Source organism: Sander lucioperca, chromosome 2, assembly GCF_008315115.2.
Source record: "Sander lucioperca isolate FBNREF2018 chromosome 2, SLUC_FBN_1.2, whole genome shotgun sequence".
Lineage (NCBI taxonomy): Eukaryota > Metazoa > Chordata > Actinopteri > Perciformes > Percidae > Sander > Sander lucioperca.
This window is the reverse complement of record NC_050174.1, coordinates 10,823,316-10,832,089: the sequence shown is the minus strand read 5'-3', so window position 1 is coordinate 10,832,089 and position 8,774 is coordinate 10,823,316. Positions and strand designations below refer to the sequence as shown.

The 8,774-nt window shown below is 39.3% G+C and overlaps 1 long non-coding RNA gene across 1 annotated transcript; it reads left to right on the top strand.

The window, feature by feature from the left end:
• Window positions 1–1,171: 1,171 nt before the first annotated feature.
• Window positions 1,172–7,138, top strand: LOC116056740. Its single transcript, XR_004106649.2, has 3 exons — window positions 1,172–1,186; window positions 5,705–5,709; window positions 7,032–7,138. It is a non-coding gene; the product is annotated as an uncharacterized LOC116056740 (long non-coding RNA).
• Window positions 7,139–8,774: the final 1,636 nt, after the last annotated feature.

Genomic DNA, 8,774 nt, shown 5'->3' with positions numbered 1-8,774 from the left:
TACTGCAGTGTTTCCTCTAGATTTCTTTCTTTTCTTTTTTTTCCAACGGGCTTATCTGCTAATGTTAGCTAGTTACCTTGAAACCATCCAGACAGTACCGGACGTACCTGAAACCGGTGATTTAACGGCACCGCTCTTTTTACACACAGTTTAACAACAAAACGCTGAGTGAACATTACTAGCTACATAGTAGCCTACTGTAAGGTTGAGGATGGCCTTATGCAATATTTACACTGCTCTATTCCAGTAGATAAATGTATATGTCTTGGCAATGAAATACTTTTTTTTTTCTTCAAATAATACATGTTATTTATCAGACAGGTGCCTATGCACTGTCAGCGTCTTCTGGGTTAAAATGGAATTACAGGTTGTTGTTACACTGTCTCAGATTTTGTTCAAACCTTGTCTATATCAAGAATGTGTCCCAAAACCAAGGCCTTTAAATATTTCTGTTCAAATCCTATGTCTTCATATTTTCAGCCCTTGAAATGACTTCAGTTTTACAGCCTGAAAATCACATTATTTGGGAAACAATATTTGGACATTGAAATAATGAAAAGTATTATTCAGGTTAGAGAGAGACAGAGAGAGACAGGCAGCCCAAACGTTGTAGGGTGGAAGACAGACATGTCAATATGACTGAACCTTTACAAGTTTGTATGGCATGCCCTAGATTTGGAAAAAAGTGTGAAAAGACTGACATTAAGGTTAGCAAAATCTAAGAGGGTGCAGTTGTTTTCCTGGATTTTGTCTGATTTGACACAAAGACCCAGCTGCATGTCATTTGGCTCAAATCCTCCCACTCAATGCTACTCTCCATAGCTGTCTTACTGTATGTTATGTTATGAACCATGAAGAGATTAAACATTTTAAAGGTGATAATTCAGGATTTATACAGCAACATAGTTAACTGACAACTATAATTTTCAGCATCTTACTGATAATTGTATTGAGAATAAACAAATACAAAAAATAACATTTCCCTCCTATTTTTGTTATTTAGGAAAAAAGCATCAAGACCTGATGCAAAGTGATTTAAATCCAGGTCCAGTAGTAAGTGATTTTTTTTTTTTTTTTTTTTTTGGGAAGAAAAGCACAGCTACATTCATCCATACAACCAGCAGTGACAGTACAGTGGAAGCAGCCGGTGGAGTATCCCCTCTACCATCCACATCCACTCCTCCACGTCTTCTAATCCATATCGGGCAACCAGCACCATAAAATCATTTGCCAGCTCTAATCCAACACTTCAAGCAGAAATATATTGGGCAACAAAAGTTGTAACCAGCCGCTATAACTACAAATCATGTGAGAATGCAGCAGACATTTTCAGAACCATGTTTCCTGACAGTGAAATTGCAAAGCAGTTTACTTGTGGGGAGAGAAAAGCAGCATACCTCACCACATTTGGGATTGCTCCTCATTTCTCTTCCCTAATGAAGGCCAAAGCCAAGAAAGAGTCTGAATATGTATTTCTGTTTGATGATTGTCTAAATAGGAAAATTAAGAAAAGCCAGCTTGACATGCACATATGATTTTGGAATGATAACCAAGTAAACTCAAGGCACCTAACATAATTTTTCATGGGTCATCACACTGCAGAACAAATGTATGAGAAGGTTGAAAAAGTGTGTTTGGAGATAGGCTTCCAGAACCTGATTCAGCTGTCAATGGATGGCCCAAATGTGAATTTGAAGCTCTTCTCACTGGCCAGCAGAACATTGACAAACAAACGGGCAAGAAAATGTTAAATGTTGGAAGTTGTGGATTGCATATACTACACAACTCCTTCAGAGCAGGGTGTGTATCCACAGACTGGGAGCTGGAAAATGCTCTGCCAAGCCTTAAATGGCTATTCAAGGATGTTCCAGCTCGTAGGGAGGACTACACAGAAGTCACTGGTTGCACATCCTTCCCTCTGGACTTCTGTAGTCATCGGTGGCTGGAAAATGTGGAGGTGGCTGAGCGTGCCCTTCAGATTTGGCCCGGTCTGAAAATGTATATCAGTGCTGCTAAAATGAAAACTGTAACTTACAAAGTCTTTCAAGACGGCTGAGATGATTGTGCAAGATGCCCTCTTCCCAGCAAAGCTGAACTTCTTTCTAATGGTAGCTAGGGAAATCACACCATTTTTGAAGTTATACCAGACGGACAAACCCATGCTGCCGTTTATGTGCGGTGATCTCACAAATATGCTGAGGAGTCTAATTGAGAAGTTTGTCAAGCCCAGTGTCATGAAGGATGCAACTACCTGTAAAACTTCAAGTTGACTATGCTAACTCAGTCAACCACATAGATGTCACCAAACTGAGTCAGATTTGTCACGGAGCGAGCCCTAGAGGAGCACATGAAACAAAACTCCTCTGAGAAGCTGAGGCTGGAGTTCAGACAGAACTTCAAGCTGTTTTTACTGAAGATGGTGTCCAAATTGCTCCTCAAAAGCAAAGAGGCAAGTGTCCGAAAACTCAGCACTGTTCTCCGACTCCTCGTAGAATCTGGCTGCATTGAAGAACAAAGCTGTGATGACATTCTGAGGGAGTTTGGCCATTTTTATGACCACAATCTGATGTGTGCATCAGATTCCTATAGGAATTTCAACCCACAGATGGGACGGTTGGATGTTTTCGCTATCTCTGGGACGTAGCAAAACTCGTCCTGGTCATCTCCTATGGTCAAGCCTCTGTTATCTGAAAACCCTCTCAACAAAGGTGTTGGTGGAGAACCTGAAAGAGCATTCTCTGATTGCTCAGCAGATCATTCATGACCATGTGAACCACATTGGAGGGCTGCTCAACATAGTCTACACAAAGGAGCTACTCCTCTGCAGCTGCTGCAAGGCTGAAATATCACAACTATCTGGATGACCAAAAACAAGATGAGCAGACTGCTCAGAAGAGTAAGAGAGTAATGAAGGAGATAGCGAGATCAAGGCCAAAAAGAAGAGGATGGAGGAGGACATAAGGGTCCTCCTGAAATCTGCAGATAGTAATGTATAGAACGTTGAATCGGTTGGAAAACTCAGCTTCATCTCGAAATCAAATGGTCTTCGCAGAGCTGCAAAAGAAAAACAAAAGTCTGGAGGCTGTAGAAAAACGGCTAAACGACAAGCTGAAGGAGCTCAAAGGCACTCCTTCATTGGTCCTTAATGTACTATATGGCCTTAACGTACAATGTTCTGTGTTTTAGTGCCATGCTAGCAGGCAGCTAGGCGGGCATTATAACGTGTTACAAAGTGACGCACGTTTGTCTCTGAAGTAAAGGCTGGACTACAATAGAGCTGTTTGGAGCAGTTTGTGAACAGTGTTTTCTGTTGGAGATGGTAAGTCCCTTTGGGGTGGACTGGGCTTTTTCACTTTGTAAACCTAATTTATAATGTGCACAGAAGATATATAACACAAAGGGAAAACGCCAAACAGCATAATAATAGCACTTTAAGTTGGTTTGTTTAGTTTGTCAGTATTTTGTTTGTTTTTTTTGTTTTTTTTTAACAGGAGTGGATATAGTCCGCTGAAGTCAACTTTAAGTTGATTTGTTTACATTTACACATCTTGTTGAGTTCATTGTTAAATTAAGTTAAATATGCACTTTGAGGTTATGGACCATATACATAAAATGCAACTTTTGGCCTAATCTTTATAAAGCACATGTAGCACTTTTGGCTGTATATACTTTTGCACTATTTTGTTTTGTTAATTCTGTGTGTTTCAAAACTCAAGTTGTTTTGATTTGCACAATATTGTTAAAGGTCAATGAGCTGAATATGATTGACGGTCTACCACAAAGACGAATGTTTGCATTTTTTATATTTTCAATAAATGAATTGAAAGTGAAGTGAACCTGTTGAGTGATTGTGTTTGGAATAATTGTTTTTACATTGACTCAGGCAGGTTAGATAGCAAGCAAAGTCTACTTAGACTGACACATTTTGAAAAATAAAACTTTTGCTGTTTTGCTTAAATATCTGATCCTTTTGCTGTTACGAAACACAATTTTGGCTCTTTATAGCAGTATGTCTTTTTAATGTGACAAAAACACTAAATAATAATTTTGACTAAGTATTGGTATGTATTTTACGGTGGTGTAAGGTGCTGGAAAAAGCTTTAAAATGGACCTTGAAAGTGCTTAAAGGGCTTGAATTTGACCTTGGAAAAGGTGTACGAACCCTGCCTCTTGTTGTCCCTCCGAACTGTCCAAAGCAAACCTTATGTTACATGGCCAAAAGGCTATTACATTGCTCACTTTGCCAAGTCATACTCTCAACACTGCATGCAACCAATCACTTTTGGTACCCAGTCACAACCTATCTTCCCTGAAGTTAGAGATTGCATGCACATACTCTCCGTGACTGCCGACATAAAATCAGTCTAATTTATTGTATGACTGCTAGCTTGCTCCACTAAAAAGAATGTGGTAAAATCAGACACAACTCAAGCTAATGCAGGTGCCGAAGAGCCAGTTAGTCTATTAAAAACCTTCCTTTAGTAAGAACTTGGAGCAGAGAAGCGTATGAAGAATATGGAGCAGACTTATTGGCATGTGGTGACACTGATAAACTGCCACACCATTGCTGCTTAAGAATGTAGGTGAGCTACAGAGGAAGTGGCAAACTGCTGAGGTTTTGGATTACTGATACATCTTTAAGCTCAAATCAAGGAACTTTGCTCCTATCTTGATTTAAAATTGGTCCGATGTTAAACACAGGTTACTGTGACTCAGCAGTACTGTAGATATGGTTCAAGCTCTAAGCCCTCTGTCATGAATACTGCTCTTCTTACTCTCAAAGACGGCTTGTAAAGTGTAATTTGTTACATTTCATCACTTAATATTTCTTTAAAGTATGATAGCACTTGAAAATTAATTTTATGCTTTTTTTGTGGGTTTTCAGTTGACATTTTTTATTTTATTTTTTTTATTTTTTGGTTTCTGTGAACATTTCAGCCTTGCCTCACAATTTAATTTGCCTCCATTTTTGTTCATCATGCATTTGGTTTTAGAAAGCTGTCTCCTTTCTGTCAAGCCCATCTGCAAGCTCTTGGCTGGGTTTTCTTTCCTGTGTTGCAAGATGTGAGATGTGAATAAGAAGCAAGAATGATCATTTATCCCTTAACATCCCTATTATAGACTGTGAGGATTGCAGTCCTCATGAGTAATTTTGGCTGTTTTACACCTGCAACCTAGCCTGGCTCCGGCCTCCTATGTACTTCTGCTCAATTTTCATTTTCCTTCAGTACTCCCCCTGTCTGGGTTTGCGGTATATTCGCGGGTTTTCTCCGGCCAAATCTTTACCGGTCCAATCAGCGAACGGAGAGTGGCTGAGAACGTTGAGGTTGTGCGCTAGTTTGAGTTGTAGTTCCGTAATGGCGGCAGAGAAAGATGTGACTGAAGCCATTCGGTCCATTGTGGCAAAGCTGCCGAATATCCAGAAGTTAAAGCTCGAGCAAGAACAATCTTTGCGGAGTTTTGTTGGTGGCCATGATGTTGTGGCCCTCCTCCTTATGGGGTTTGGGAAAAGTTTCATTTTCCAGCTCACTCCGTTAGTGGTGGAGGAGTAGGGGTGCGTGATTCAGAAAATGTCACGATTCAATATTGATTTCAGGCTCAAGATGCGATTCAAAATCGATTTTCGATTCAAAAACGATTTTTTTTTTTTTTTTTGCACACCCCTATGAAGGAGTTGGCTAAGGCGAACACCAGCGATGCTAAGCAGACGTCACGACTAGGATTGGGTACCGAAACGCGGTGCCAATAGGGATGTAACGATTACCGGTGTAATGGTAAGCCACGGTAAAAATGTTAACAATTACCGTTTTCATTTAAAATATCATTATTATCACGGTGGATTACCACGGTTGGAAACTGGGTGTTAACAGCTTCATCCGAGTCTCCTGAAGTTGCCGCACGGGTGCATTGCGTAGCCTACAGTGCGTTTCTTGAATTTGGAATCATGGCGTGAGCAGGAGATGACAGCGCTCAGGACATTTATCAGCCTTGTAAAAAAGGCCATAGTAACACTTGCTCTCTCTCCTGAGATGATTGACCAGTCAGTCATCGCTTTGATCTCCTGCCAATCGCTCACGCTCAGACAGGAGAAGGGGACAGAACAGCTGTAAGCCAACTTTTTTCTTTATCATTCCTTTTCGGAGTTGTTGAAGTCGTATGTGTAGTTAAAACTATTATGTAGCTTGCTAAACTGTCATGGGTTTTACTGCCTCGTTATCTGTGTAAACATTTAAGCTAGCTTTATTCATATTTCAATAAGTTTACTGCTACAATGTAAATTAAGTTTTGCCCATGTTAGCCTACGACGTGACCTTTATTTGGAATGAGAGATATTATTGCCTTGATAATATTGCTGTTGCTGTGTTTCTTATTGCATAGCTGATTGATGTGCAGATTGTTTAATATTACTTGTCCAGCCACGTGTTGATATTCAGGTTGTGTTAGGGCAGTTTGCTAGCAACATGCAATCGCCAGTAAACAGATAGCGCTGTGGGGCCACGTGCTTAGCTATTAAAGGTGTATTACACTGCTTGCTCCGTTATGGATATGTGTGCTGTAATAGATGTGGCTTATCAGTTTTCAATACTTTTTACAAGCCTATTGCCTATATGTTTGTAATATAATAAACACTGTTACACTTTTTGAAACTATTTCAGCTTGGTTAGGCCTATCAGTGCTTTCTGAACATATTGAACACACTTTTAAAAATACCGTGTGGTGCATTCAAAGTTATTGTAAAATGCCTTTTTCCCATCTGGTGCTTGTTTTTGTCGTTTACCAGCAATTTACTGGTGAAATAAGTCATTGTAAGTTATTACATTTTTAATCCATTTAATTTTGACCATATGGCCTTAGCAATAAGCAAGCCGTTCTTTAATGTCGCCAACTGTCGTTTTGTGCTCCTATATTATATATACCTTTTATAAATATATATATTTCGGTTCAGGCACCGGCACCGTTTTAAACCGTATTGTTTTAGCATCGGTATTGGGGGAAAAAAAACGAATACCCAACCCTAGTCATGACCAGAGGTGGGTAGTAACGAGTTACATTTACTCTGTTACATTTACTTGAGTAAGTTTTTGAAAAAAATTATACTTCTAGGAGTAGTTTTAAATCACTATACTTTTTACTTTTACTTGAGATTTGTGAAGAAGAAACTGTACCCTTACTCCGCTACATTAGGCTACAATGAGCTTGTTACTTTTCTTTTTACCTCTTTGGTATTCTACGCGTCATTGTTTTTATCCCCCCTGCGTACGCCTCATTTGTTTTATTTTGACAGAGAGAGACTTCCGCTAAAGGCTCTACCACGTGACTGTGTTTCACCAATCAAACGTAGTCGTCACGTGACCATACTCAATCTCAGCGGCGGGACGGGTTAGCTTTACAGTCATAGCAAAACAAAAATGTCAGAATCAACCGTCGGCAATGCAGACACAGACGAGGAGGAACACCCCTGGCCTCATATTTAAAGCATGTTTACCTTAGTAAAAGTGCGAAACAGCAGCTACATTATGCGGTGTCTTCTGTGTCTACCAAAACAAACGGACATTTCAGCATTCAAAAACTCAGCATCTAACTGTAAGTTTCCTAAATTTGTTTATTCTTTTTGCTGTGGATAGGCGAATGTTTGTCTTTTAGGTTATCTACATGTTTTAAACCTTTCCTATGTATAACTATATATCCATCCAAATTTGATGTGATAAGTCTCTCTTAATGTCTTGATCTCCCTGTAGCCTCAGATTTTTTTTTTTTAATCCAGAGGGTTCAACCCAACAAACTACGTAAACTTACTAGAGAACCACAGAAATTATTTCTCACTGCTTTGTTTCTGCATGTTTATACACACGCGCTCTCTCTCTCTTTCTTTCTTTCTTTCTTTCTTTCTCTCTTTCTTTCTTTCTCTCTCTCTCTCTCTCTCTCTCTCTCTCTCTCTCTCTCTCTCTCTCTCTCTCTCTCTCTCTCTCTCTCTCTCTCTCTCTCTCTGAGAGTTTATGGGCTGCCTTGTTCTAGTTCTGCCTGCAGAGCCTGGTAAAAAGTATAAAGGTTTGGAAATTTGTGTTACTTGTGCTTATTTATTTTTTATTGATTTTATTTAAGTACTTGAATTTACCTGGACTATTTTAATTTAAGCTATTTTGTAATTAATTTTTAATTTATTTTATTGATTGGATGAACTATAATTTGCCTAAAGATGATTATTTTGTCTTTTTGTCTGTCTGATTGAATGCTTGTGTTATAAAAATAAATCAGACGTTACTCAATAGTTACTCAGTACTTGAGTAGTTTTTTCACCAAGCACTTTTTTACTCTTACTCAAGTAATTATTTGGATGACTACTTTTTACTTTTACTTGAGTCATATTATTCTGAAGTAACAGTACTTTTACTTGAGTACAGTTTTTGGCTACTCTACCCACCTCTGGTTACGACCAAACGTTAGCGATTGGTCATGGCAGATCCAGAGTGGCTCTGGGCAGATCCAATAGTTTTAAACTTCAACAGAGTACCCGCCTTCAAGGAAGTTAACACTTGTCAATGGAGAGTGGCCAGACTCTCTGTACAAATGAAATGTACGAGAGTCTGGTAGGACCAGGCTGCCTGCAACCCAAAGCAGTCATCAATCTTGCAGGACAAATAACGGTGTACTACAGTGAGCCAAGATCTAACTATGCAAGTTATATGATTCACAGAAGACAGCAATGGGTCCCTGGTATTATACATTTGGCCATAATACTATTAACATTATCCTCACTAACTACATTGCTGAGA